This window comes from Alexandromys fortis, unplaced genomic scaffold (assembly GCF_014885135.2).
Source record: "Alexandromys fortis isolate MF-2015 unplaced genomic scaffold, M_Fortis_MF-2015_v1.1 scaffold_2_1_26212458, whole genome shotgun sequence".
Taxonomy (NCBI): domain Eukaryota; kingdom Metazoa; phylum Chordata; class Mammalia; order Rodentia; family Cricetidae; genus Alexandromys; species Alexandromys fortis.
Genome location: NW_026067930.1, coordinates 20,523,705 through 20,551,619, shown reverse-complemented (window position 1 = coordinate 20,551,619; position 27,915 = coordinate 20,523,705).

Below are 27,915 nucleotides of genomic sequence, written 5' to 3'. Positions count from 1 at the left end.
AGGAAACATTTCAACAGGATTGGTATTAATTCTTGAAATGTTTGGAAGTATTCAACCGTGAAACCATCTGGTTTAGGGCGTTTTTCACTGGGATATAATCTTTTAAGATTATTTTTTTAAGAGACTTATTTTAGGTCTAAGTATGTATGTATGTGTGTGTGTGTGTGTGTGTGTGCGTGTATGCGTTTGTGTGTGTCTGCACTTGCTCACATAATTGAAGGTGCCTTTGGAGACCAGAGGCTTGGTCCCTTAGGTCTTTGAGTTATAAGCAGTTGTGAGCCTTCCTATGTAGGACCTGGGAACTGATTATGAGTCCTTTGGGAGATTAATAGAAACTCTTAACTGCTGAACTATTTATCTACCCTGCCTCCCTCATTGATCTTTGGTTGCTGATTCAAATTTCTTCCATACTACTAGTTTATTCAGATTTTCTATTTCTTCTTAATTCACTGTTGGTAGGTTGCAGTTTTTCTAGGAATTTCTTGTTTCGTCAAGCTAGAGAGTATTCTATAATTGTTCACAGTAGTTTCTTATGATCCTTTGTACTTCTGTTATGTTGGTTTAATGCCTTTTTTATTTCTGCCTTTATAATTTGTCTCCTTTTATTTTCACTGTCGAGTTGAAGATTTGTTTATCTTTTTATAGCTGAACTTTGAGGCTTTTGTGTTGTTTTTCTCATTTCTATCCCATCGCTTGCTGCTTTGGCCTGTATGACCTCCTGCCTGCTCACTCAGAGCTATGCTTTTCCATCTTTTCCTTCTTCACAGAACCATTGCTGTAAGCGCCCTTCTTTTTTTTTATTGATTTTTTTTTTTTTATTGAGCTCAACATTGTTCTCGGCTCCCCTCCCTGCCTCTCCCCTCCCCTTCATCCCTCCCCCAAGGTCCCCATGCTCACAATTTACTTAGGAGATCTTGTCTTTTTCTACTTCCCATGTAGATTAGATCTATGTAAGTCTCTCTTAGTGTCCTCTTTGTTGTCTAAGTTCTCTGAGATTGTGGTTTGTAGGCTGGTTTTCTTTGCTTTATGTTTAAAAACCACTGATGAGTGAATACATGTGATAATTGTCTTTCTGTGTCTGGGTAAGCTTCCTTCTTGAGCTGCCTATGAGGCATCCCATAAATTCTGCTATGCTGTGCTTATATTGCATTATTTTCAAGATGTGTAATGTTTATAGTTTCCTTTTTGAGTCCTTATTTGAGTAATGAGTGGCTCAGAAGTATGTATATATATATATATCTATGAATATATATGCCTAGTGTTATATATTTGTGTTTTCCTCATACTTATGAATTTTCCAGTTTTATTCTCATTACTAATTTTGAGGTTTGTGTTACTTTGGACAGCAGAAATAGTTGGTTTAATTTTAATGATCCTAGACTCTTTCACTAATTTCGAGTACTAAGGTGATCTAATGTGGATGACGATCTGTGTGCTTGAGAATGATGAGAAACCACCTGCTGCTGACTGTAGCTTTAGCATTTATTTACTTGTTGTATTCATGTCAATAGTAGCTCAAGTCCAGCATTTTCTTCTTTACTTTCCTTCTAGAGTTGGAAGAGGGACTGAAGTCTTCTCTTAGGATTGTTTTGCTATTTATTTGACCTAATTTCTTAACATATTTTGGAGCTTTGAAGTCCAGGGCACCCATATCTCCATGTCTATATCTACATATCGCCTGTGTGTATTTAATTGAAGTTGTAGTCTCACGATTAGTTAGATCTTTGTATCTTTCTACAACTTTTGGGTTAAAGGCTACTCTAGTAGAAGCATTGCTAGTTCTGCTTGCTTGCCGTTTTGATCTCTTCACTTCCAGACCATTGTGTACTGAAAGCTAAAATGACTCTCATGTGATACACATGAGTTTTGATTCTGCCACGTATGACTTTGATAATTTAGTTCATTTGAATATGATGGGATTATTAACAAATAACGACGTACAGTTGATGTTTTGCTATTTGTTTTGATTTTATAGTTTTATTTTTCCCCTTGTTTTATGTTTCTTTGTGGTCTGATGACTTTCTTAAGTGGTACTCACTGCCCTGTGGCTGCCATGGAATTTACATGAAATACGCTGCAGTTACAAGGGGCTAATTTGTGCTGATGGCAAATTAACTTCTATTACACATAAAACCTACATTTTTGCTGCTCTTCGTCACCACATTTTAGTTATTAGTGTCTCAGTATGCTGATTTTATAATTGTGTTGCCATGAACAGTTTGTTGTGGTGATAGTTATTTTTAATAACATTTCTGTTTTCATGTTACTAATTAGTATCCTTTTGTTTCAATGGGGAAACGTATCCTCTTGATTGTTGAAGGAGAGCTCTGCTCAGGGGTATTCTTTTTTAGAAGGTCCCTTCCCTAGTTAACACCTTCAGGAAGTCATCCTGCTTTGTTGACCTGATGAAATTCCTCTGCCAATCACACACAATTTCCTTTATGTATAAAAAATGTTTCTCTTGCTATATTCAAGATGCCTTCATTGATAAAACAAAAAAGTCTGTCATTGTCATGGATTTTGTTTGTCAGTTTGATCATGCTGTCTTTTTAGTATCTTGTTATGGTAGCTAAATGCCTTTTTAGGGATGTAGGGCCTCATAAACATGCATTGCTGTAGTACTTACCGAATTTGGACTTAAACTAAGCTGCATAGCCTCCTCTTTATGCTTTTCTTCTGGAACCCCACAATCATATATTATTTCTCTTTACAGCATCCTGAAAATCCTCCTTCCTTCCATTCAATATCATGGAAGAATTAAGAAACCAGTCTTTATTACCTTCTTTTCTTCTTGGATCCACTGAAAGAAAGAATTGAAGACTAAAGCTCTCTTGGAACTGACTATTCAGTCTTGCGGTTGGGTAATGCAGGTAAAGTGAGACTGTGTTGTTTGTTTACACATACATCTGTGTGGAGATTTTAATTTTTGCTCTAGAAGTGTTTTTGCTACTTTCCCAGTGGATCCCTGTACTCCTGTTTGCCAACATCTGTGCATGTTAGAAGACAATGGCAGAAAATTCCTACTTCACCATTTGCTGATGTCACTCCCGAGTTCGCGTCTTGTTAAGGCTCACTCTGAATGCACGGATGGCAAGGGAGGAAGCAGAGACATGAAGTGTGACAGGGCTGTAATAACTGAAGGCAGAAATGATGTGGACTGGAAGCATGGTGGCAGCAGTGGACAAGTTTAAATTAAAATGCATTTTGGGAGTAAACTGACAGAATTCACCATGAATTCGGTATTCAATGTGGAGAAAGAGAGGTCATATTAATGACTCTGAAAATCTTAGACCTGAGTAACAGAAAGAATGGAATTTCCATTTAGAAAGATGGGCAGGGGAGCCACAAATCCGGTGACATGGGATGCAGCAAATCAAAGTTTTATTTTACTAGGTGTCTCCCAGTGAGTAATGGAAGGCACAAACGGCAGGGACAACTGGAGGTAGGAATTTGGCATCAGGGAGGGAAGTCCTGTATACAAATATACATACGGCATCTACAAAGTCTAAATGGTTTTTTAATATGGTATCATCGGTAGAGTGAACAAAAATCAGGCAAGGTCTCTCCGCGGGTTGGGCTTGGGTTGTGACACATGCAGAAGAGGGCTGATGAGAAGAACAAGGAAGAGGCACTTCTTCAGGAAGACAGCCCTTGCGAACTGAAAGGAAGAAAACAACGGCGATGCTAGCAGAGGACAGATCTCTAGTGGAGTGTGACAAGCTGTGTTGGACAGAGCTGACATGGCAAGAAACGCTGTGGAGCTCAGCTTATTTCTGGACCACTCCAGGGGTGGGCAGGGTCTTTCTAATTAAGCCCTAACCACACTGTGGCTTGCTAGGCATTACAATATAATCCCTATGGCATTTTGTTTCGCCTTCAAGTTTCAGTTTTCCTGCTCGAACCTAGAACAAGCATTAAGTGATTACAGGCAGGTTCTCTGAAGCAGGTGCCTTTTTAGACGCCAGGAAGATAACAGCTTAGTTTCTTCTAAACAGCTCCAGGGCCGCACTCTCTATCCGCTCTCCCAGCCATTTCTGTGCTTTATGAAGCTGAAGTTGAATACATTTTTCTCTGTATTTACCTGAACTCGATCCCGAGGCCCATTTTTTCCTGTCAGGTCCTCTGCCAATATGGAGAGCAATCAATCACCATCACCTTCATAAAAATGCCCTTTGTGTACTCGCTGGTAACCAGATCACCTCTTAACTTGCTCTTCTGTAGGGTAAACAACACTGCTGCCTTTCATCTTCACTTAAAGGCTCTACTTTTACCCTCTTCATGTGTATGGAGATAGCATATTAAGTAAGTGTAGTCTCCTCTAGGCCTGTGCCCTCAATCCTTACAGACATATTTTTGTCATATTTATAACCTATGATAACGTCTTTACTTAGGAGAGGCAAATGAATGAATTTCTTCCCCTCTTATATTCCATCAACCTGACCTCAGTGGTGTGCACATACCAGCAGGGAGGGATGTTTGCCTGCATGTGTCTTTGTGCTCATACAGGGGTGTCTGGGAGCGCATTTGCACGTGGATGTGAGTACATTCTTATATTTCTATGTGTATGTCTGCCTGTGTATGTGAGTGCGTGCATGTATGGGTGTGTATGTGTCTGTCCGGATATATGCTTACAGAAATAAAAAGAGCCTCTGTTTCGTGACTAGCTCACAGCCATTGCTTCCTCTCTGTAGGCTGCTTTCCAGGCAATACGGACATTCAGCTTCTGTCACCTATTAGCCAGTTTACAAATTTCAGAATATCTGTGTGCCCTTGAGATGCTGGTGAGACCTGATCTTCTCCTAAAGCAGGTAATAGGGTGGATTTTCATTTAAGGAGGTTGGTTTTCTATTACTGCTCTGCTTTTCTGTCCTGCTTTCACATACGCCACATCCATTGTGCAAGTATGAAACTCAGAGCATGGGTAAGAGTGACAGACAGGCAGAAAAACAATTTGAGAGGGGCATATTCTGGGTCACAGCATATAGATGGCAGATACCACATAAATAGAATGGGGCTTAGTAGGATACATACCGTAGCCATAATACTCAGGGGTTGGTAATGCATCAATCTTTTGTAGATTGCAGAAGGTATTTTTACCTGGCTGGGATTTTACTCATTTTATCCCTTGTGACGTTAAGAGCCCTTCACACGTTTAATTCGGCCTTAGCCACTCATCATGACTAAATAAGTAATCAGTGAATCAACTTTTAGAGGTTATAAATGGTTCGCCTTTAGTTGTTCCGTACGTAAACAGGGCATCCTGTATCTGAGTTGGCAGAGCACTTTGATAATTGTGAACACACAGGAAACTCTACAGTGCAGTAGCTTACTTCTGGATATTCATGCAGGGTAGAAGACTCAGGCACTTTTCAAAGGTTCATGAATGTTTGACGGTATCAAATGCACTAATTGTATTTGTGTCTGCAGTCACCAGTGTGCTGATCCTATTTGGTAATCTGGAGACTGACTTTTTTTTCCCAAAGATTAAAGCTGATAATAAAAACAACACTGGTTTGTAATGGCTATTGATCCTCAGTTTATAATAATGCCTTGGCTACCGTAGAGGGCCGTTGCTTATCCTGACTACCATGGTTCGTTTTTATTCTTAGCAACTAAGGCTTTTAAGTGGGCAGGTAGAACTTTCTCTGGAATGTTTGCTCTTCCAAGTGGTTCCCATTTAACAACAAAGAATATGTTAAACTGATACCATGATTTAAACTCACAAATACAAGAGAGACCAAGCACAGGTCTTTCTCTTGCCTGGCACCTGCTTATTATGAGGCCTGTAAACAACAAGGAGATAGAAATGAAATTTATTAGTAGACGAGTCTACCAAAAGCCTAGGAAGGCAAAGGTTCTTTGTCTAGGAGGGAGTATTTTCCACAAGGTAAGGTAAGCTGCTTGGATCCTAGCATGACCACATCTCTCCCTGCTGGCCTTGAAACTGAAAGTCAGCAGAGAATACAGTGGTGAGCAATCGGGCGCTGAAAATTTAAAGAAAAAAAATATCCAGAGACCTTTAGGGAGCCTTCATATGTTTAAGTACTTAATGACCCACAGGCAGTCACTATGCACAAACGCCTGTCTTCAGCTGGGCTCTCTTTGCCAGGGTTTGCCTGCAGCCTCTCTCCTTTACTTTTTTCTCCAATCAGCCAGGTTCCACAGCAAGAACCCAGGGGCTTTGTCCCTCAGGGATGGTGTGGGACTAGCCTCTCTGCCAGAGCTGCCTCTGCACTGCTGTTTGCTTACAAACATTTAGTTACCAGGAAATGTGGAGTCAGCTCTGCTCCTGCTCCACTTAATTTTCATCACCCCATGCAGTGGATTTTTCTCTTCTGCTGCCCCAGCTGTTCTCGCTTTTCCCATGGTGGCAGCATCCGCCCCAGCTGCAATCTGTGCTTCCAACAAAGTTCCTTAGTTGCCTACTTGACCTTAGCTGCCCTGCTTGGATTTTTCATTTCCTGGTGCTTCCAAACCAACATTAAAAACCCTGTGGTAGCAGCTGCAGCAAGAGCAACTGACAACAGCATTAATGGAGATGGTGGAGGGGTGTTGAAGCAGGGGCATGTACTGGATTCAAATGCTGCATAGGCTCCTGTAACCCAAGACCGATCATTTAATTAATCAGAGCTTTGTTTTCTTTGATCAAAATGAGAAGATCTTGCTAGTCTGTTATAAGAACTATAAAAAATGACGGGTGAACCTCTGTATGGTAGATTCCCCTAAGATCAGTTTTCTGTTCTGCTTCCTTTTAGAAGACATAAGTGTCCTTTCTGGGTTAGTATGTAAATATGCAGAACGAGTAGCAGCCCTATCTTCTGCACCTTGTATGGGAACTGAGCATCAGAAGAATTAGAGGCTATTCAGGTCATAAATGAAATTGGAAAGCACCAGACAGGGGACTGATGGATGTATGAATGGGCAAGATAATAAACTATAGAAAATGACTCTGGAGTATTCAAGAGTTTATGGAGATGGTGCATTTGAACTTGGTATTCCAGATCTGTGCTGTGTTAGCAGAGTAAAAGAAGGACCTCATGCCAGGAAGGGGACAGAACCAATGCCAAGGGTCAGACATGTTCTGCAATGGTGGAAGACTTCACTGGCAAGAGACGTCAGGATTAGGAGCACTTGCTAGCTTAGCAAACAAAAATTTAGAGTGGCCAGTTATTTGTAAGTTTTAGACAAACAATGAATGAATTCTCAAAGTGTATTACAAATATCGCATAGATCATATTAATATTAAAACATTTTAATAATTTATTTGAAATTCAAATGTATCTGGGTATCCTCCATTTTATCTGACATCTGTTCAAAACTTAGAACCATTGAGCTGAATATTCTGATCTTGACCTGCATCGCTGAAGGTTTTAAAGACAGGAGAGGAGTGGTCAACAAAACATTTCAACAGAGATCAATTTGACAATCCAGAAAATGCCAGAATGGTTGGGAGAAACTAAAGGAACAAAAGAGGAAGCAAAGAAAGGGAGAATATGGGAATGCCAGTGTATAGGCAGAAAGATTAGTGCTCTTCTAGCTTAAGCCTTTGATTTCATCGATAGAGAAAAGGAAATATCTTTTTGGGATACTGGGAAGATATATTTACTATGTCCATGACTTAGAAAATCATGAGATACAGAGCTCTGAAGGAAGGGTAGCATCTAGCATGTCAGCATCTCTGATGAGCATTAATCCAGGCTCCTAGGACTATCAACATGAAGAATACAGAAGTGACATTTAGCTTCCATCATGCATTGCCAGTGCAGGGGCGACTATGGTGTGCAGTAGTAGTGGCTGTCAGTGAGTCGTCTCTGTCATCCATGTGTTTCCTGAAATATGGTTGCACTGTTTGGACTCACAGCCTATAGACCTAAGGAGGAAGTATAAACATCAATGGCCTTCAGGATTATTCAGCAAAGTTAGAAAAAAAAAAAGGGCAATGCTTTTTTCTCCTAGTTTTTGAGATTTATCTTGTTGCCAATGAAAATCAGTTTTCCATATTGATTGTCTTTTTCAGATTCAATAGTACAAACAAATCTTTTTGGTTTGCTTGTTTATTTTAGATAAGAGAATTTCTTTTTAAAACATTTTTATTATTTTAAAAGTCTTTTAACTTTAAAAAAATTAATTATATTCTCTTGTCTTCCCCAAGCCCTTTAAAATCCTCTCCTTCTCCATCTCCACCCAAATTTAAATGCTATCCAAAAAAATAAAAACCCATTAAAACAGCAACCACAAATCCTTAAATAAAAATGCCTCACCAAAAACCTTCAAACTGTAATCAAATAAAGCACACACACAAAATTGTGACATCCTTTATATGTTGGTCATACTCCTGAACATGAGACCTGTCCTGAAGTGGTTGATATTCCCATTGTTACTTCATAGGAGAAAACTGATATTCCCTCTTCCAGCAGATAAAAGTGGCCGCTTAGTTGTTAACCTTTACTAAAAGAGAAATCACCTGGGGCTGGAGTAATGGCTCAGAGGTTAAGAGCACTGATTTTTCCAGAGGTCCTGAGTTCAATTCTCAGCCAGCACATGCTGGCTCACAACTATCTGTGATGAGATCTGGTGTCCTCCTCTGTCACGCAGGTAGAACACTGTATACATAATGAACACAAACAAACAAGTAGATAAACAAATAAGAGAAAAGATCTCTATGCAACTCTTTGAGATGCTGTTGATTTTAAAGCACGTCAAGATGCCCAAAAATTATTTTCATTTTTCCATTAGTTAAGGAAGACCGTAAAATGAATAGATGCAGAACATTTTGCCACTAAACGTTTCACATGTTCTGTTTGGAGCTATGTGGCCTCAGATCTCTGAATTTAGAACGCAAAAATCCACAGACATGAGCGACTTACCTCAGCGGTTCTGTAGAGTTTGGAATGGCAGGACCCTGGCCAGCATTCTGCTCAGGCAGGTGACTGCAGTGGGGAGGAGACTTGATGATCTTGGCCTTGATCAGCTAAACCGATGGGCCTGATGGTAGGTTAGTCCTCTAGAACAGACTCCCCCTTTTCTCCCATGAGTGTCTTATGAATTAGGTATCCTTGGATGCCTTTTCCTCCCAAAAATTTAATTGGTGGAATATTTGCAGATATGCAGTAATCACTTCAGCTTTAATCTCGGCTGAAGCCTTTTCCTTGATGACTAGAGCTGCTCTATTCTCTATAGAGCCCGAATCTCTGTCTTGCGAATATTGAAGAAAATTCTTGAGGATTATGTGACTAAATTAGAGTTTAGGAAAGTGGGGCTATCTCCTAAATCCCTTGTCTAACCCTGTGAACTCACCATTGAATGATTCTTTATAAATACTGTTCACTTTTGACCCTCCAATTCAGTTTTATTGTATGATACACCTTGAGTTGGTGTTGTCTGCCATTGTCAATGCCAAATCTTTCTTCCTATTACTCTCCATGACTGCTTTTCCACACTCCTTTTTCAGAACGATAAATTCTTAAAGCAAATAAACACCAGAGTTCCTCCAAATTGTCATAGAAGTGGGGGGGGAGGTGAAACACGGAGAAGGGAGGAGAGGAAAGCAAAGGAGAGGAAATGAGAGGAGAGAAGTGAGAAGGTGAAGGTGGGCTTGTTTTGCCCTTAAATGAGAGTTCCCTTCTTCTTTTGAATTGCCAGTTACAGCTGTTTTCATGGCTGTTTGTTCTGTCCCTCTGGTCTAAGTTTCTTTCATTCCCTCAAACTGCCATGATTCATATTCTGACAATCTTCAACTGTGTTTCTAGACACTAGGTGAGCTGGAATAAGCACTAATGCAAAGCTGGTTTGGCTTAGGGGTAAGAAGATCAGCATTTCCTTTCATGTAGAGAAGGTTTCCAAGATCCACTTTCTAATATCTTCTTATATAATGTGGAATAATTGAGTCTTTTTAAAAATAGACCTAATGCCCCTGGCCTAGAGCTAGCAACCCCCGCCCCCTCTGTAAAGTGAATTAGCTGGACTTTTTATCTATATCCTATAAGCTAAGGGTTCTTTAGAGAAGCCATGCTGGCATGCACACACATTTTTACCCAGCTTTCCCCCTTGGTAGATGAGTCATTAACATTTGCTAAAAGTTATGACTTTTTTTTTGATGTGCATTTTATACGATTGAAAATTGCATCAGTAAGTTTTCGCATCTGACAACCTACCACACGCACTGACTAAAAGGATATTTTCATGACAAAAATGCGTTGAAAACCTAGTTAATCGATGTGAGTTAAGATGCCACAATAGCAGTTTTGTTTCCATGCACAGCAACAATGACTTTTCAAAGATAAGCTTCAGTGCATGGTGTTTGTGAACGTGGGCCGTGGTCGGCTGCTGGAGACAATTCTCCAAGAGCACGAGGCGGCTACTTAGACGGGACAGACATAAGTATAGTGGGAAGTGTTAGGAAACCTGCTCCTGTTAAAACCCAGCAGGAGATAGGCTGCAAGGAGGAAACCTGCAGGAGACCTGGGTGATGTTTGTAGCATTTGGGAAGACAGAACCATCCAAGAAAGGTGGCACCCTCGTATGCCAGCAGTCTTTCTGCTCAACTTGATATTAATAAATGTGCTAAAGAGCCTCATATTTTTTAGAATCACCCTCAAAAGTTGAGGAATCTTCTCTTTGGGTTACTCCTTTTTTTTTTAAATGTGGGAAAATATTGTGGTTGCAAATGAATATATAAATATTTTAACACTTTAAAAGCTCCTAGACCCATTTAAATGATTACTTGTCAGATGAGTGTATTTCTCATCTCTGGATTTCTCTTACAGGCTCAATGAAAGTAAGCCTGTATTAATTCCTTTCTGTGTAAACAGTACCCAAGTGTTTTACTGCCTACAGAATGTAGTGGAACAGAATTGCCAGTTCATCTGGAGCAAAGGTACCATGTGTTAATGTAGTTTATTGTCTTTGGCACAAAATGTTGTCTGCTGTGTCGTGAAGCTACACGTAACCTGGCATTCTATACCTTCTTGTCATAAAAATTGTGAGCATGAAAATTAAAAAACAATAGCATTCCAAACATGTTCTTTGCCTCAAATAAATGCAATCTGAAGACCTTCCAACAGAGGGCTGTATGTGCTTGATTTAGATCAAGAAGGGGAGAGAAAGTGATCTGGATTTAGGTTGCTATAGTAAATTCTGCATTATACTTAAAAATAGAACTGATAAAAATGGAGTCAGTGAAGTTGAACGGGGAAGAAGCATCCTAAGATGAAATGTAAGATCCACTCTCACAAGACAGAATTTTATAAGTCTTTGAATTGATGTTCTTCTGAAAAGAAAAACTGCATTTTTCTGTCTATAAATAAGAAAGTGGGCAAATTGGAGATAATCTGTGCTTTAAAGTACTATTAATATTACCTCAATCAGATATATTTCAAAAAAGAAAGGGAGTGATTGCATGTATTCTCTTTTGGATGCTTTTTCGCTTTGGTGTAGGAGAATAGCTGAGTGTTATTATAAGCAAATGTATTATGTATATAAAATGCAGCTAAATATTTAATATACTGAATATATGTTTGTGTGCATGCACAATGCAAAAACGTTTCTAAGATATTTTACAAAAACAAATGATACTGTTTCAAAAGGTGGAGCACAAAGGTGCTCGAATAAGCTAAAATGAAATATATACTTCTTCGTGCTAGGCTAGGTTTGTAGTTCTATTTCAGATTTCAGAGGCTTACAATATACCCACTGGAGTAAAGAAAAAATTAAAAAAGAACATAAATTGCCTCCAGAATCTAGATCTTTGTCTTTTGATTTTAAGGAATGCTTTATATTATCTGATTTCTTCGGGGGGCTTTGGAATGCTCATTCCATTCTATGAGCAGAAAGCTTTTTCAGATTTTAATCCTCTTCATATATGTAGTTAAAGATTTTTGTTTCATTTATTACAGACCTAACTTAGTGGTATCAGCAATATTCTGCTCAGATAAATCAATTTCAAATTTAGCCATATTTCCTAAAATATATGTACCTAAATTTCTAAACTGATCCCTTTACAACAAATTCTAGATACTATTTATAGACAATGGTTTCATTATAAATTCTTATATTTTTTACAAAAGTATTTCCTAATGAATAACCTTGTATATAATACATATTACAAAATACTATTCTGAATAAGTCACTCATTAATTACTAGACTATGTATACAAATGTATAATCATCGTATACTAATATATTTTGTTTATAATCCACACTTTAAAAAACCCAAATGTTTCTTAATATATAATACTTTGCTCTTTCAAAATTTTTGCTACATAATCACACATAGAGTCAATAATATCAATAAGCAAAATCCTCATTCATTAAAGCACCAGTCCATACTATAATCTATTATGAAGCAAATAAAATTTTCTGTAATGTATCTGAAGTATCACCTTTATTTATTCTTTTCTTTTATAAAGCCATTCAGAAATACTGCATTTTCTGAAGAGTTGCAGCCTGGGCATTCACATGGGGAATCTGAACAATCATCTCTACACTTCTATTTGTCTTTTGCAATAGCTGAGGAAGATAGTCACACCCAAAGAATATTTGATCCAAAATATGTGAATGACTATGAAGTATTTTTAAATAAGTAAATACTCTGTTTGATATAGATTTATTAAAGGAAAAGTTGGGGCACAGGTTGTGGATTTCTTAATTACGGGTCAGCAATAACAAGCGACTTCAGCTCCTTTAAAGGAGCTGCTAATTTTCTGTTGTAAATTTTACATGGATTCATGGATTCACCTAAATCCTTAAGTGAAAATTCTCTGAAACATCCCTCGATTATTATTCAGTGGATATTACTTTGCTTGGTTTATAATTTAACCAACGTTCCTAAGACCAGAGACAAAGCACTGAACCTTTAGAGCACAACGCAAGTGTACAGAGGGACAAATCCATGGAGCTGCTCCACACAGCATCCTCCACTAAAACAATCCTCCCTTTTTTTTTGTCATAGAGTACAGGCAATAACTAATCTTCATCAATATTTTATTTATTATTTTTTTGCGTAGAGATGATTACATTTCTAACCACGCAAAATGCTGAGAAAGAGTAATGTGATTTTGTCCTGAACTCAATTTTGATTAAAGGTGAGAATAACTCAGTTGCAAGTATACTCATATATAATTCCAGCAACATGCATCTACAGGTAAATATTTTAAAAGGAGTCCTATTTATTTTCTCATGATAGTCCCCCCTCATATTTATGCCAAGACATAAATCAGCATTATTTGCATCTGTGAATATTGTTTTTATGACTAAACAAAACAGCAGAACCACTAATATTTTCTACAAGGAGCACACAATGCTAATGGTTTCTTCTGTGCACCTGCCAGCGTGGTTTGCTGTTAAAGCCGCCCTTGGAAACTCTCATTTCTTTGTGCAATATTTTATGCTGTGCTTTTCTTCAGGGCAGATTGGTTCTGCCTGCACTTTATTCCTGAACCCATGTTCATTCAAAATGGACTGCCAGACTTAAATGCTCTATCTAGTGTTACCACTGCTGCTGTGGGGGCTGCTGACTTACGGTGCCCCTCCCCCACCCCAGCTCCTGCCCTGTCCTCCTGCCCTACCCTGCCCTATTCTTTGTTGACAATGGTAGTCCATTGTCAACAAAGAATGTATAATGGTGGGATACTCAGCATTAATTTTGGAAGTGTTTTGCTTTGACTGTTTTGAAAGTGTTTCTGAAGTGTATAAATAGATGTGCCCTAAGCTTCCCCTCTTTCTAGATTTTAATATTTGGAGATGAGCTCTCTTTCCACAGGGCAGCCTCGGGGACTGCAGTGGCTGGAATGCTTTCAGAGAACAAATGTGGCTCTGTGGCTCTGTCTTTATAATAATATTAACAGCATATAGATTTAATAACAGGGTGATGGAAAACATTTTGATGATGGGGCAAATTCTCTAATCTGCCAAGGAAAGCATCTGATTTTCTCATGTACCAATTAATTATTGAAGCAACAGAAAATAACAGGCTACCATGCTCCCTTCCTGCAAAGGGATGCAGTTTCGTGTGTGTGTGTGTGTGTGTGTGTGTGTGTGTGTGTGAACTTGTCTGTGTTCAGAAAGGAAGCTTGACCAGAAATTTCTTCACTTTGTCCTTGAAAATTAGTGGAAGATTGTCTGTGCATGCCTGACACGGCAGCGGTATTTCTATATAATAGGAATGAAACCATTTTATCTTTTCCCTTTGGATATTTTTTTCCTTCCACACCCTTAATGGGCTTCAATGTGAAACACTGCATTTTATTTTAATTTCTATTCCTGGACTGCGTTTTATTAGCACCTTTTTTTGTTTTACAGTCGCCTCACTGATGCAGCACCCGATCTGTTGAGAACAAATCCTGGTTTCTTTCATGCTCCAATGTGCACTGTGCTCCTGCATGGACCAGTCCGTTTACATATTTACTTCATTTGATTTGGTCAGTTTTAGAGAACTATTTCATGATATTCAGCCTGGGGTTCATCTTTTTTTCCTCTAGAGACTGTGGCTCCATAAACTTTTTAGGTAGAAAGAGGTTGGTTACTTAGGTCATCGTAAATTTGTTGCTTTGTGTTGTGACAATAGTGTTCATATGCCTGACACCCTCATAATAATATTAAGCTCTATTTTTTAGTGTGATGTACTTTATACATTTGTATAAATGTCACAGCCTGTAATCACTTCCTTTGTCATCGACGATTAATCTAAAAAAATCGAATAATTCACTGCCCCTTGCCATTTACATATCGTCTGCTGCCATCTGCTCTTCTCAGCGGCAGTAAATGATGGGTAATTAACTCAGTGCCTTTGTCTTTCCCTTGCTGAATGTCTGACACATATAGATTTTCCTCTCTGTGCGTGTGTGTGTGTGTATATGTGCATGTAAGAGGAAGAGGGAGGTGGTGAAAAGGAAAGGGCCAGGGAGGATGAATGATGCTGCGGCATGGAAGCCAGCTTCAGATGAGCGAGGGTGAGAAAGGCAAAGACACTGTTCGGAGGCGGGGCCACACCTCCGGGCCTCACCAAGCCAAGAGGAGGAAATGCTACTGGCACAATTGAGAGATTTTTCTAAAGCCTTGAAAGCCGAGGTAACAACTCAAAGTCACATAAAGACTCTATAACATCCTCCAGTTAACCAGGATGCAAAGAAAGACGGAGCAAATGAGATAAGGTATAGAGTAACCACAACTGGCGTAAATGTCCTACTTGACGTCTTACCTGGGGGTGAAATCGGTATTAAAGAAGTGATGTGGAAGAGAAATCTCAGATGGCCTTGATGCTTGGCCTAGTTCTAAAAGCAGGACGTATCAAGGAAAACCTAGAAGGGCTCAGGAGACAGGAAAGTTTGTAGAAAAGCTGCTTTTAAAGGAAAGCAGCATTTCGTTCCTGGATTTCCACTGAATAGATCAATTATTCCATGCGGACATCTCCCTCTACCCAGAAGACTTCATATGTAACACTATTTGCACAATTCTTACTTGAAACACCTTTAAACATGAAAAAAAAATTTCTGAAATGTGCCTGAATTTGATAATGCTAAAAGACCAACACCTTGAAAGGCAGAAATTAAGGGAATCATAGAATCTAGGCTTGTTTTAATCCAAACCCAAGTTGAAATATAATCTGAATTCCAGAATATGACCACAATCTTTTCTGAATGAATCTTACAGCTTCTTCTGACTAGAGTGTATACAGCTTTGCTGTCTCTAACTTAAAAAAGCTGAATTTTGTTGTTTCCAAGTTTACCGTTTATATCGTTTATATTAATAAGTATATATATATATGAACAAAATATAGTCATGATGGAAGTTGAACAAAAAACCTATAGAGGTGCAAATCATGACTCTAATTAACCATGCCTAACTAACCACAGTGGCAAAATCTTTAGTAGTTTTTCCTTTCATGTGTTTACAATTTCAAAATTGCTGGCTGAAAGAGAACTGTCTGTATAGCGTCAAGCACAGGACATTTTTACCATGCAGCCCTATCTCAGTACCTCTACTTTTCTGCCTAGGCAGTGGCTGTAAAGGAATACTCCCATTTTTTTTCTGTCACAAAAGTAATGAATGAATGTCTGAAAACATTGATCTTTTGCTTAATTTCAGTCTTTGTGATAACTCTTGCTTTATTCAGTCTATCATCATGGGATTTCTGCAGGCTAAATTATGTGTCTATAATCATAAGACAACTTGGTTTCCCTGGAAGGTCATTCAGTGGGTGAATTGCATTTTTCTCCATTAGTTTGAAATGGCTTCTGGAGATGACTGAATACAGGTATTAGGTGATGAAGTGGCTAAAAATGTACACAACTAAGTCACTTAAAAATTTGAAAGAAGCAATATAAAATGTAAAAAGGAAAGAGAGAGGCTTAACTGTGTGAATATATATGTGCTCTATGTAACTATTTAAATGTTATAAACTTTTTATGACTTTAGAGGTAAATTTGTCAGTATCTAATTGAGTAAGGGATCTTGAAAGCTTTCATTTCAATCATTAATTCAGCGTCATTGTTCTCACAAACTGGTGTGTGACCTAGCAGGCTGAGAACAATATCGCTGAATATAATTGGCATATGTCAGCAAAATATAATTAGTAACAAGCCTCTTTCTGAAATGTTCTTTTTGTTGGTTTAAAAAAGTTGAAATTATAGCTTGGATTTCTTTCTGGTTTGATTTTGGTAGCACTTAAAAATGAATTAATTTAAATTTTGATTCAAGGAGAGTCTATTGAATCCCTGTGCTGTGCAAACACTGTAAAGGGTTTTCTTTTCTTCCACAGGTTTGTGCTTTATTTCCTGGTCTGAGAGTTGTATTGTATGGAAAATATGAGACAATGACGTATCTGGCGCTATCATAAAGGTCCAAGCGGAACTGCCAATCCATCACCTCCTAAAGTTTTGTATAGATGCGTTGACAGGAAGTTTCTCAGAAGTTGTGTAAAAGCTCCTGGAACTCCGAACTCTCCCATAGCTGCTTCTCATTTTGAAGTTATTGACACCACAGACTCAAGTCTGAAGCAAATAGCTGAACTGTTGATTACCTCACCACCTAAACCTTCAGTTCCAGGGATGTCACGGCTAATGTTGGTAAATGGGGAAGGGTGGATGTGCTCCAATCTTTCATCCAATAGCACAGGAGAGAAGATGAATTACTCACACTAGTAGTCAAGTCTGAAAGGAAAACTAATATTGGATGTTATTTTTCCCCTTTCTATACATTTGTGTTTTCCTTGAAAATAATTTTTATATTTTTCTCTTTGAGAATTTCCTACATTATACTTTGGTCATATTTACACCTTCCCCCAACTCCTCTCAGATCCTCATAAATACCTAGCTTTGTGTTCTCATTTGTTTTAAACTCATAGAGTCCCATTTATTCTGTATATGCACTTTTGGAGTATCCTGGGGTCTCGAAAGCTTTTTTGTGTATGTATGTATATGTACGCATTTATGTGTTCATGTGTGTGAGCATCTTAGTTAGGGTTTCTCTTGTGAGAAAACACCATGACCAAAAGCAGCTTATAGTGGCCAAGGTTTATTTAGCCCTCAATTCTATAGCATGACACACCACTGAGGGAAGTCAGGGCAGGACCTCAAACAGGGCAGGATCCTGGAGGCTGGAGCTGATTCATGGGGCATGGAGAAATGCTGTTTCCTGGTTTGACCCCATCACTTTCTCAGCCTGTGTTTTTATAGCATGTAGGACCACCAGTCCAGGAATGACACTGCCCATAGTGAGCTAGGCCCCTCCTTATCAATCATCAATCAAAAACAAAACAATAACAGCACAACCAGGAGTAACAAAAAAATATTGCCACAGACTAGTTTGCTGGGGACATTTTCTTAACTGAGGGTCCCTTTAAAAAAAAAAAAAACTTTAGCTTCTGTCCAGGTGACATAAAACTAGCTAGTATAGTGAATGTGCATGTGGAGGCCAGAGGACAATTTTGTAGTAACACTTCTCCTCTTTTGAGACACGTCTCTTTTCGATGAGGGTTTCACCAATCAAGTTAGACTGGCTGGTCAACAAGCTTCAGAGATCCATCCAGTTTTACATTCTCTCTCTCTCTCTCTCTCTCTCTCTCTCTCTCTCTCTCTCTCTCGACAGAATTTCTCTGTGTATCTCTGGCTGTCCTGAAACTAGTTTTTGTAGACCAGGATGACCTGGAACTCACAGAGATCTGCCTGCCTCTGCCTCCCGAGTGCTAGGATTAAAGGCGTGCGCCACCACCACCTGACCAAGTCTACAGTCTCAATGTGCACTATCATTCTTTACATATTTGCTTGGGTTCTGGGAATCAAATTCAGTTCCTTAGGATTTAAAGACAAGCACTCTACCAATACCTCATATTCTAATCTCCTCATCTCCTCATCCCCTCATCCCCCATCCCTTCATCCCTTCATTTGTTTATCCCTTCATCATCTCATCCCCCATCCCCCTTATCCCCCTCATCCCTTCATCTCTTCATCCCTTCATTCTCTCATCCCTCTATCCCCTCATCTTTTTATTATGTCATTCCCTCATGCCGTAATCGCTTCATTTCTGGAATATTATTCTGATGGAAATTTTAAAATATTTGTTACTTTGTTCTTTTGGTGGGAAGAACTTTGAAACATTTCTTCAGGACATATTTGGAATAAAGTATTTTCATGAAATTTTGCTTAGATTAAGAACAAGAAATTTAACTTTTCCTAAGAAAGTTGTGTCTTTGTGGTCATGGCCATGTCTAGGATCTAAGTATGGAGTCCTCTCTGATCTAAGCATCAATTGCATGAGGATGGCTCTGGAGGATTAAGAGAGGCAAAAATGCATATGTAGACATTCACATCAGGCTGAACCATTATGATCACACATACAGTGCAGCATTGAACACCTAAGACAGTCACATCCTTCTTTTCACATATTTTTCTTACTTTTACCTTTTCAATGCTTTCTCTCTTGGTCGGCTGCTTTTGTATTTTGTTCCTGTCTTCTCAATAGAGTTTTCCTCATATTTCTGTTTCATCTGTTCCTGCTTCCCTGTGCTTGCCTTACTTTCTGGGCTCCTGGAGCATGCAAATGCCATCCTTTCAGAATTAGTATCTTGTCCTTTGACTCATTATCACCCCTCATTGAAGAGAGATACAATCTTAATAATCTACCTATAAAATGAGTCTCATGGAGAAGATAGCATAGGAAACACATACCTTCAAACTTCCTTTCAAGTTTATGGATAAACAGAGACAATTATAAAATTCATGCAATGGAATACAATCTGCTTAATTCAATTAGTTGAGTTTTGGTAAGTGTCTGTGAATCCACGAACATAAGTACAGGTATTCAATGAAAAGTTCAAATAAGAGCCGCCAACAAATCCTATTGTTTTACAGGACTGTTTGTCCAAAAGGAATATATAAATTGGGTTCAAATTTGCCAATCACAAATGAATAGGTAACCATGGACAAATGCAATATCATAGGTGAAGCGGCCAAGAATATGAATATAGAAATGTAGGTTCCAGAAATAGGAATGGAGAAATAAAGAAATATAAAGTTGTAAGCCTAGGAGAATGAGAACAGACTGTTGGCAGCTTTTCCAGCAGCTTAAGGATTAACTATTAACAGTGGGCGCTGTGGGAAATATTCTTGTACACTGTAAAGACTTGTCATTCATATTGGTTTAATAGAACACTGATTTGCCAAAAGTTAGGCAGGAAGTTTAGGCGGGGCAACCAGTCTAAAAGAATTCCGGGAAGAGGAAAGTCTCTGTCTGAAGTCTCCACCCAGATATAGAGGAATCAAGATAAAAATGCTGCACTGAGAAAAGGTTCCAAGTCACATACCTAACATAGACAAGAATTATGGGTTAATTTAAGTTGTAAGAGTTAGTTAATAATAAGCCTGAGCCAATAAACCAAACAATTTATAATTAATAAGCCTTTGTGTGTTTCTTTGGGACTGGATGGCTGCAAGACTGGGTAGGACAGAAACCTTTGTTTATAAGTGGGTTACTTAGCTCTGTGCAAGGCTATAGCAGCCCTCTGCAAACTGAGGGTCAGCCTTTAGTTAATCCTTTGGCCATTCATGATTAGCAAATGACATAAGCTGAGTTAACTTTTAAATGATGGGATGTACCTGACTTTTTGGTTGTGAATTGTCCCATACCCTTCCTTCTACACAAAACTGGCAGTATCAGTGGAGTGTAGAGTTCATGCCTAATGATTGCTTCTTGCTATAATAAGGAGAGTTTGGGGAAAGCCCATTGCCACAACTACAGAAGTCCGATTTCTGGCTGTGGTCACAGCTATAGCTGGTAAGCTATTTGTGTCCCATGGAGATTTTTTTTTTCTTTTCCTGGAATAAAGTTTGCTTCTGGTTTAATAGAATTTGGTGATCTCTCTCCATCTTTGCATAACATGAGGATCCAACTGTAAGATTTGTTAGGAGGAAGAAATGATAATAAAGTCTAGACCACAGGGAAATTTTATGTGTGCCAAATAATCTTCCAAAATATATAAAAGGTCACAATTTGCCCTTTTAGTTTGAAATTAGTTACCACTTTTTCTTGAATATGTGATGCAAACTTCTAAAATAATAGTTTATACATGATCTTCAGTGAAGCAAAGAGATTAGGGAGAGGGAACTAAACCACAGGATGAGGATGATGGTGGAAGAACAGGGCGGGAATGTTGGTTGACCTCAGTCTTCTCATCTGTGATTTGCAAGTACTGTCCTGTGGAGGTGCAGCTCATGCCATGGCACTGAGGTGTTTGTTCTATTAACAACCACAAATTTTGTTGTACTTTGTGTTTTCTGTTTGTGTGTAAATTTTTCTTATGTTTTAAACCAAATTCTGCCCCAAAATATAAGTTAAAAAGCCCTTGATGTAAATGCATCAGTTACTTTCCTTCTTGCTGTGAAATGAACAACCAAAACAACTTAAGAGAGAACAGGTTTGTTGTTTCATATACCTTGAGGACACAGTAGATCATGGTAGGGAAGGGAATGTGGCAGAGCTTGAAGCAGTTCTTATTGCATCTGCCCCCAGAAATGCTTTTCTTCTTCTTCTTCTACTTCTTCTTCTTCTTCTTCTTCTTCTTCTTCTTCTTCTTCTTCTTCTTCTTCTTCTTCTTCTTCTTCTTCTTCTTCTTCTTCTTCTTCTTCTTTTCCTCTCCTCCTCCTTCTCCTCCATCTCCTTCTCCACCTTCATTTCACTTTCTGTTTTTTTGTTGTTATTTACTTTTTTTGCAAGACAAAGTTTCTCTGTGTAGCCCTGCCTGTTCTGTAGCTCACTCTGTAGACCAGGCTGACCTCAAGCTCTGAAATCCTTCTGCCTCTGTCTCTCAAGTGTTGCGATTAAAGGAAGGCCCGCTGCTCCTGCCAGACACATATACTCTTTTCTTTTCTTTTTTTCTCCTTTTCAGTCCCACTAGAACCCTGGCCTTTGGAATGGTACTGACTATGTTTAGACTCTGTTTTTACATATAAATTAACCTAATCTAGATAATCCCTTGAAGATGTGCCAATGGACTTTGTTCCCATGGTGCTTCTAAAATCTTATAAAGCTGATAATCAGGTTAACCATCACATAGATGTATTCAAGATATGAAGCACTGTACACAGGAGAAGATGGGGGTTATAACAGCAAACTCAGTTTGAATCCCAGCTCTGGCTCAGACTTTCCTTGGAAAGAGAACCTATATAAAGATCTGCATTTTTGAATGATGATTTTGATAGACCTCTGAAGAATTGGTTAGAAGAAAAAGCTTGTGAGCGATTTTTGAAATAGTTTGGATATGAACCTAATATAAACACTGACAACAGAGTTTGAAATAAGAGTATATGTGTAAGAAACACCAAGGAAGTTAGACGCTATAAAATTAAATACTGTTAAGGTACACAATATAAGAAAATAGTTTAGGACAGCCATCTACTTTCCAGTGAAGCTGACTGAACTAGGAACTTCAGAGAGCTCTTTGTGGGGAAAGCTAAGCTCAGGCTTGCCCTTACACAGTCTGTGTGGGTAAGTGGATATAGGTGGTAGTTCTTTGGGTATAAAAATAAAATTTATATAATAGAAGGAGAAATAAAATTGTTTTAGATGTGGAAATGCTGAAATCTTTAAACACCGGAGAAAAAACTAGACTTTTCTAAGTAAGGATCATCTCTGAGAAAATTAAGTATGAATGCTTGTAGACTTGTATTGTGTGTCATGAATTAATTCCATTCTTCTGTGTCTAAAATGTAGTTTTAAAAATTGATCATTGAATCATTGTCTGACTACTCTGTGGTTCAAATAAGAACCCTCACTGAGAAATTCTCTGAATCCTGATTGATGATGTCTGTTTCTCTTGAAAAGTTTAGAGTACTGCAGGGTATAACATGTACCTGTCCCAAGACATCCTTGGCAATGTTCAAGCAGTGGTGCAATATGAGTATTGAGCACTCCCCAAAGTTCCATATGTTTATAGCTTTGTCTCTACTCTGTGGAACTGTTTGGAGGCAGTAGAGTCTCTAGGCAATGGGACTTTATGGAAGTGTTTTGACCATTGGGTCTCAAAGAAGATTTGGGGATGCTTTTTCCTCTTCTCTTTCTTTTGGCTTGTTGACAATCATGATTGTTTTTACCTGTGGTTTTACTATGATGTATTCCACTGCCACAGTACCAGAGGGAAGAGGGCCAACCAATCATGGACTGAAATTCCTGAAACCATGAGGGAAAAAATAATTTCTCTTTTCAAATTACTTGTCTCTGGTATTCATCACAGTAGCAGAAAGTTCACTACTGGGCGACAGAGCAAGTTAGAATCTTGTCTTGTGATTGGTTCTCTCTATTCTGTATTTCACTGTATCCTGTGCAATCTCTCCATTTTTGATCTTCTCTTTCAGTGTGTCTTTTCTCTGTCTTCTTGTTTTCTTCAGTTGCCAGTCTTTGTAACAGTCTCCCAGCAGCTCTGGGATGTTGTTCTCACCTTAGATACTCTAATGGTTAAAGTGCTTCTTTTTCATCAGTTCTAGTAAAAGTTCCTGAAATTATTCATGTTGACTTGGCTTAGGTCGTGTGCCTGTCTGTGACTAGCTCTGAGGCCATGGGAATGGACTAAGGCTGATGACTTGAGCAGGTGAATGGCATTAGGTACAGCAGTCGAATGATGCAGATTGGAAGTAACTGAAGATGATTATCCATCCATATTGGGCAATCACTGTAGGAAAGTTCCTGACATGGTGGGTGCAGCCTGGCCGCATTAGAGCACAGTGACTGTCCCTCCTTCAAGATGCAAAGGAAGCCTGTGTGATGAACGGAGAGAGTTTCTCCAAGGTCACACGGCAGTATTCAAAAGCATGAACATTCTCCATGAGGATGGGAAGGTGGCATTGTCATTTGTCTTCTTGAGCTAAGCACAAAAGGGACTAAAGTCTGCTCCAGAGACAATAAAGTTGTATCTTTAGCTACAAACAGTTGTCATGCGCTCTTTTCATCTTTATCTTTGGCTGCAAAACTTTGCAAACATGAATAGGAAAGGAGATAACACTTAGGGTTTTAAGGAAAGGGAATAGAGAAATGCAGTGTCTTTGAAACAACTTCTGAAACCAAGTTGTAGGTCAAGAACATAGGTTCCACAGCAAAGGGAATGTGGCGTTCTCCTCTCAGCAAGATTTATTTAGAGAGATACTTTTCAAAAATCTGTGTGGACAGTAGAGGAGAATAAGATTTCTGAAAATTCTGAGACTTAGTTTCTGTGTGTGTAAGAAAAACATAGTTCAGGCTGAGGTTTAAACCAAGGAAAGCAAGACAAAAATAAAACAAAAAAGGCAAAACAAAATTTAGAGGATATCCCTTTGGGGAAAATGAAAAATTTACTTTTAAAAAGATGGCATTATCAAAATTTTCTTAGAAACACACACTCATTCTTCCAAAAGTAAACTGGGTTTTATTTTCCCATTTGTGGATATGACTTGAAATCTTGAAAGAAACAATAACAGAGAATTCTTCTACTCTATTAAAATATTCTAGTCAAAATGACAAGTCAGGATTATTTGATTCTTAACTGGTCAAAAAGCTCATAGTAAATTTAATTGAGGAAATGTGTTTGGATTTAAAATTTTTGATGTGAAAAGCAAATTACGCTGTTAAATGGGAGATAGCTACCGCAAGCGCCTTGGCTTCCTCTGCTGCCAACTGCGCATGACCTTAAATCCCTGGAAGAGAGAGCCGCATCTGAAGAGCTGCCCACATCAGATGGGCTCGTGGACATGTCTGGAGCCTTTTCTTGATTGATAAACGATGTAGCACGATTCATCTCATTTGGGGTGGTACCATCTCTAGGCAGATATACTGGATTGTGTAAGAAAGCTCACTGAACTTAGCCAGTTAGTGAGCCAGCAAACAGTCTGAAGAGTTTGTTTTTAATCACAGCAGCAGAAATGCAACCTAGAACAGAAATTGGGACTCAGAATGGAGTGTTGCTGCGATCAATGTCATCATGTCGTGTTTGGGGGGGGGGGCGGGGAAGATTGTGGAAGCATTTCAAAGTTAGAGCTGAGAAAGCCATTAGGACTTCAAGCTTAATAGAACATTCTGTGGGAGCTCGGAGGATAAAATGCTGAGAGAAAGGCCCACAATGAAGACCTGGCTTGTGAGGTTCCCAGGGGAGGCAGAGATCGCTAGGATGTTTCTGTGATATTTTGAATTAATAATATTAATATTATTGATATATCAAGAAGAGATAAAAGGGAATACCTCTCAAAATTCAAATTAATTGATTCAAAAATTAACAATCTGTGGTTACTGGACAGCTGGGACTGAAGACTTAATTGTGATTAACCAGAGCACCACTGAAGTGAAACCTTAGCTTCAGGGGTAAGATGGCTAACCCTGGTTGTCAGCTTGACTATATCTGGACTAAAATTTAAGATGGTAGGCCCTTTTAAGAGAAATGTCTTAATCATATTATATGAAGACCACAGGTCTACTCTAAATGTGGGCCGTACCTTCTGGTGACAGCCCAAGTAAAAGGACTTAGAAGAAGAGAACTTGGCCTTTTCCTGCTTATCCTCATTCTCACCTTAAAGTTCATCTTTCCTGGTGCTAGAGCTCTTGTTAAGTCTGTATTTTCCCTGACTCCAACACAGACTGAAGATCAGCAGCTGTCCAGGAATTTCCCCCATCACCCCAGACATGAGACTGCTGAGACATCCAGACTCGTGAAATGAGCAACTATCAGATATCTTCCTAGACTTTCCATTGAGAGTGAGACAGCCACTATTGCATTACCTGGACCAAATACTTTAAGCCAATGTAGCGGATCACTCCCCATCCCTGCGTCTCTCTGTGTGTGTGTGTGTGTGTGTGTGTGTGTGTGTGTGTGTGTGTATGTGTGTTTGTATTCATTCTATCAATTAAATTCCTTTAGAAAAGGCTGACTAATACAACAGAGACAATGGAGCTGTTCAGCTGGGGCTGAAAAATCAGCTGTAATTAGCAAGAGATCAGCATCATTGAAGCAAATGAAATTATGCTTCATGGAGACAATAAGGTCAGCACACAGAAGCTGTGGTCATGTGCATTGCTTGTGGCAGAGTTGGAGCAATAAAACAGCCCAAGCCTTTTGGAGCTAGACTATAAAATGAGTTCCAAATGCTGGACATTGAGCTCATGGTAGTGATTTAAACTACTGGATATTGGATTATATTTTTACTCTTACTAGTCCTATACCCCTCTTTTGTATTTTTTGAATAAAAACCATATAACCTGTTTGGGTTTTTTGTTTGTTTTTTTTTTATTTAGAAGAGCCCATAATTAAGAGACTTTGGATTTTAAAAAGGCCTTGGCCCTAGTCCCACTGACAGTGGTCCCACAAACTGTCCAAGTCACCCACAGTCACCTGCTTTCAGTGGGTCTTATCCTGGTTGTCTGTTTGGAGTCAGTTTGGGCCAGCTTTTTCTGTGGGTTTTCCCATCATGGTCTTGACCCTTTTGCTCATGTTGTTGCTCCTCCCTCTCTTCGACAAGACTCAGGGAGCTCTGTCCTGGGGTTAGTTCTGCAACTAACCACTGTGCATCTGCATCAGCTTCCATCAGGTATTGGATAAACCTTTTTAGGTGATCAAGTCTATTTCCCCTTCCTAGGCAGATCCATATAGTCTCTCTTAGGGTCCTCTTTGTTACCTTGCTTTCCAGAAGCTATCCTTAATGAATGATCTGGCTTTTTGTAGCACATTTCCTATGAAGAGAAACCTTGCTCAGCCTTAACACAAGCGGGAGGGCCTTGGTCCTGTCTTAACTTGGTGATGCGACAGAATTCATTGACTCCCCACGGGAGGTCTTACTCTCTCTGAGGAGTAGATGTGGCTGTGGCAAGGGGAAAGTGGGGAGTGGGAGAGGAGGGAGGAGAAACTAGGGTTGTTATGTAAAAAAATACTAAAATAAAAAAGAGGGGAAGCATCACAAAAATAAATAAATAAAAATAAAGAGTCCTTGGACCTTTTGTTTGAGAATTCCATACATGCATATGGTGTGTTTTGATCAAGTCCACCCTCCATCCACCGCTCTTCACATATTTCCCTAGTACCCCCGCAGAAATCCCTCACAACTTCAAGTCTTCTTTTTTTGTACATGTAATTTGAATCCACAGAGTCTTCTCACTGCTTCAGTATATCCTTGGTGGAGGACCATCTGTTGGAGCATGTACTGTTTCTTGGTAGCCACATATGGAAGGAAAAGTTGATTCTCCCAGGAGCCATCAATTGCCAACATCTTTTCAGTTAAGGGTGGGACTCTGTGACTACCTTGCTCCTCCGTGCTGGCACTATGTCTTGTGTGATCTTGTGCAGGTTCTGTGAATGCTGTCATAGCTGCTGTGACTTCATACGTGCAACTGCCCTGTTAACATACTCTGCTCACTTGTAGTCATCCACTACTTCTGGCTCTGGTAATTGTTTTGGCTCCCTTTTCAGCACTGATGCCTGAGTCATGGGAGGACAGGGAGTGACTGAGATGTCCCATTTCGATCTGGACAATCACTTATCTCTGCCTACTGACCAGGTGTTAGTGTCGGTGTTAATCTCCATTTTACTGCAGAAAGCAGCTTATCTGATGAGCTTTGAGAGATGTGCTAATGACTCATTAGGACTTGGCTTAATACTATGTTACTCGACAGAATAATAGCAGTAGGTTTTCCCGCAAGGCCTTTGCTGTATCTAGGCACAGGTTTTTGGCACTGATAATGGTGCCACGTATAGGTTCCATCTTGTGGTGTAGGTCTGAAACTGAATCAGAAAGTGGATGTTTCCTCCCATAATATTTCTTCTACTGTTGCACGAGTGGGCATACCTTGCTGTTCTGGTCATTGTTGCAACTTTCAGGGTTCACAGTTTGACAAATATGAGGCTTACTTTTCTCCTCTGGTAATGTGAATAGCATCTTCTAGTACTATGAAAGCTAACAATAATCTCAAGTATTTGTTGAAGGTGCAGCAGGCTGCGTTCCTGCCACCCAGCTCCTGGCTGCCTGACTAGCTTATGCCCCAAAATAACAACACACAAACTGTATTCATATAAACACTGCTTGGCCCATTTCTATTAATGTGTGTAGCATCACTAGGTGGTAACTTACCAGGGAGATTCTAGCCTATGTACATCTTGGGTCGGAGCTTCATCACATCTGCCTCAGAGAGCATAGCTATGGCATTTTACCTCACTGCCTTCTTCCTCCCACCATTCTGTTCTGTTTACTCCACCCACCTAAAGGCTGGCCTATCAAATGGGCCAAGGCAGTTTCTTTATTAACCAATGACTTCCCTCCATCAAGTATTCATGTCCTGTGATTCAAATATGTGGTATTTTCAACAATATGGTCTTACTATCTTATTCTGGAGTGTAAACAAGACCACTGGCAATAACCTCACATGTCTGAAGGTTTATGGGACACCGCCAACCAAGAACTCCAAAAGAGGTAGTCC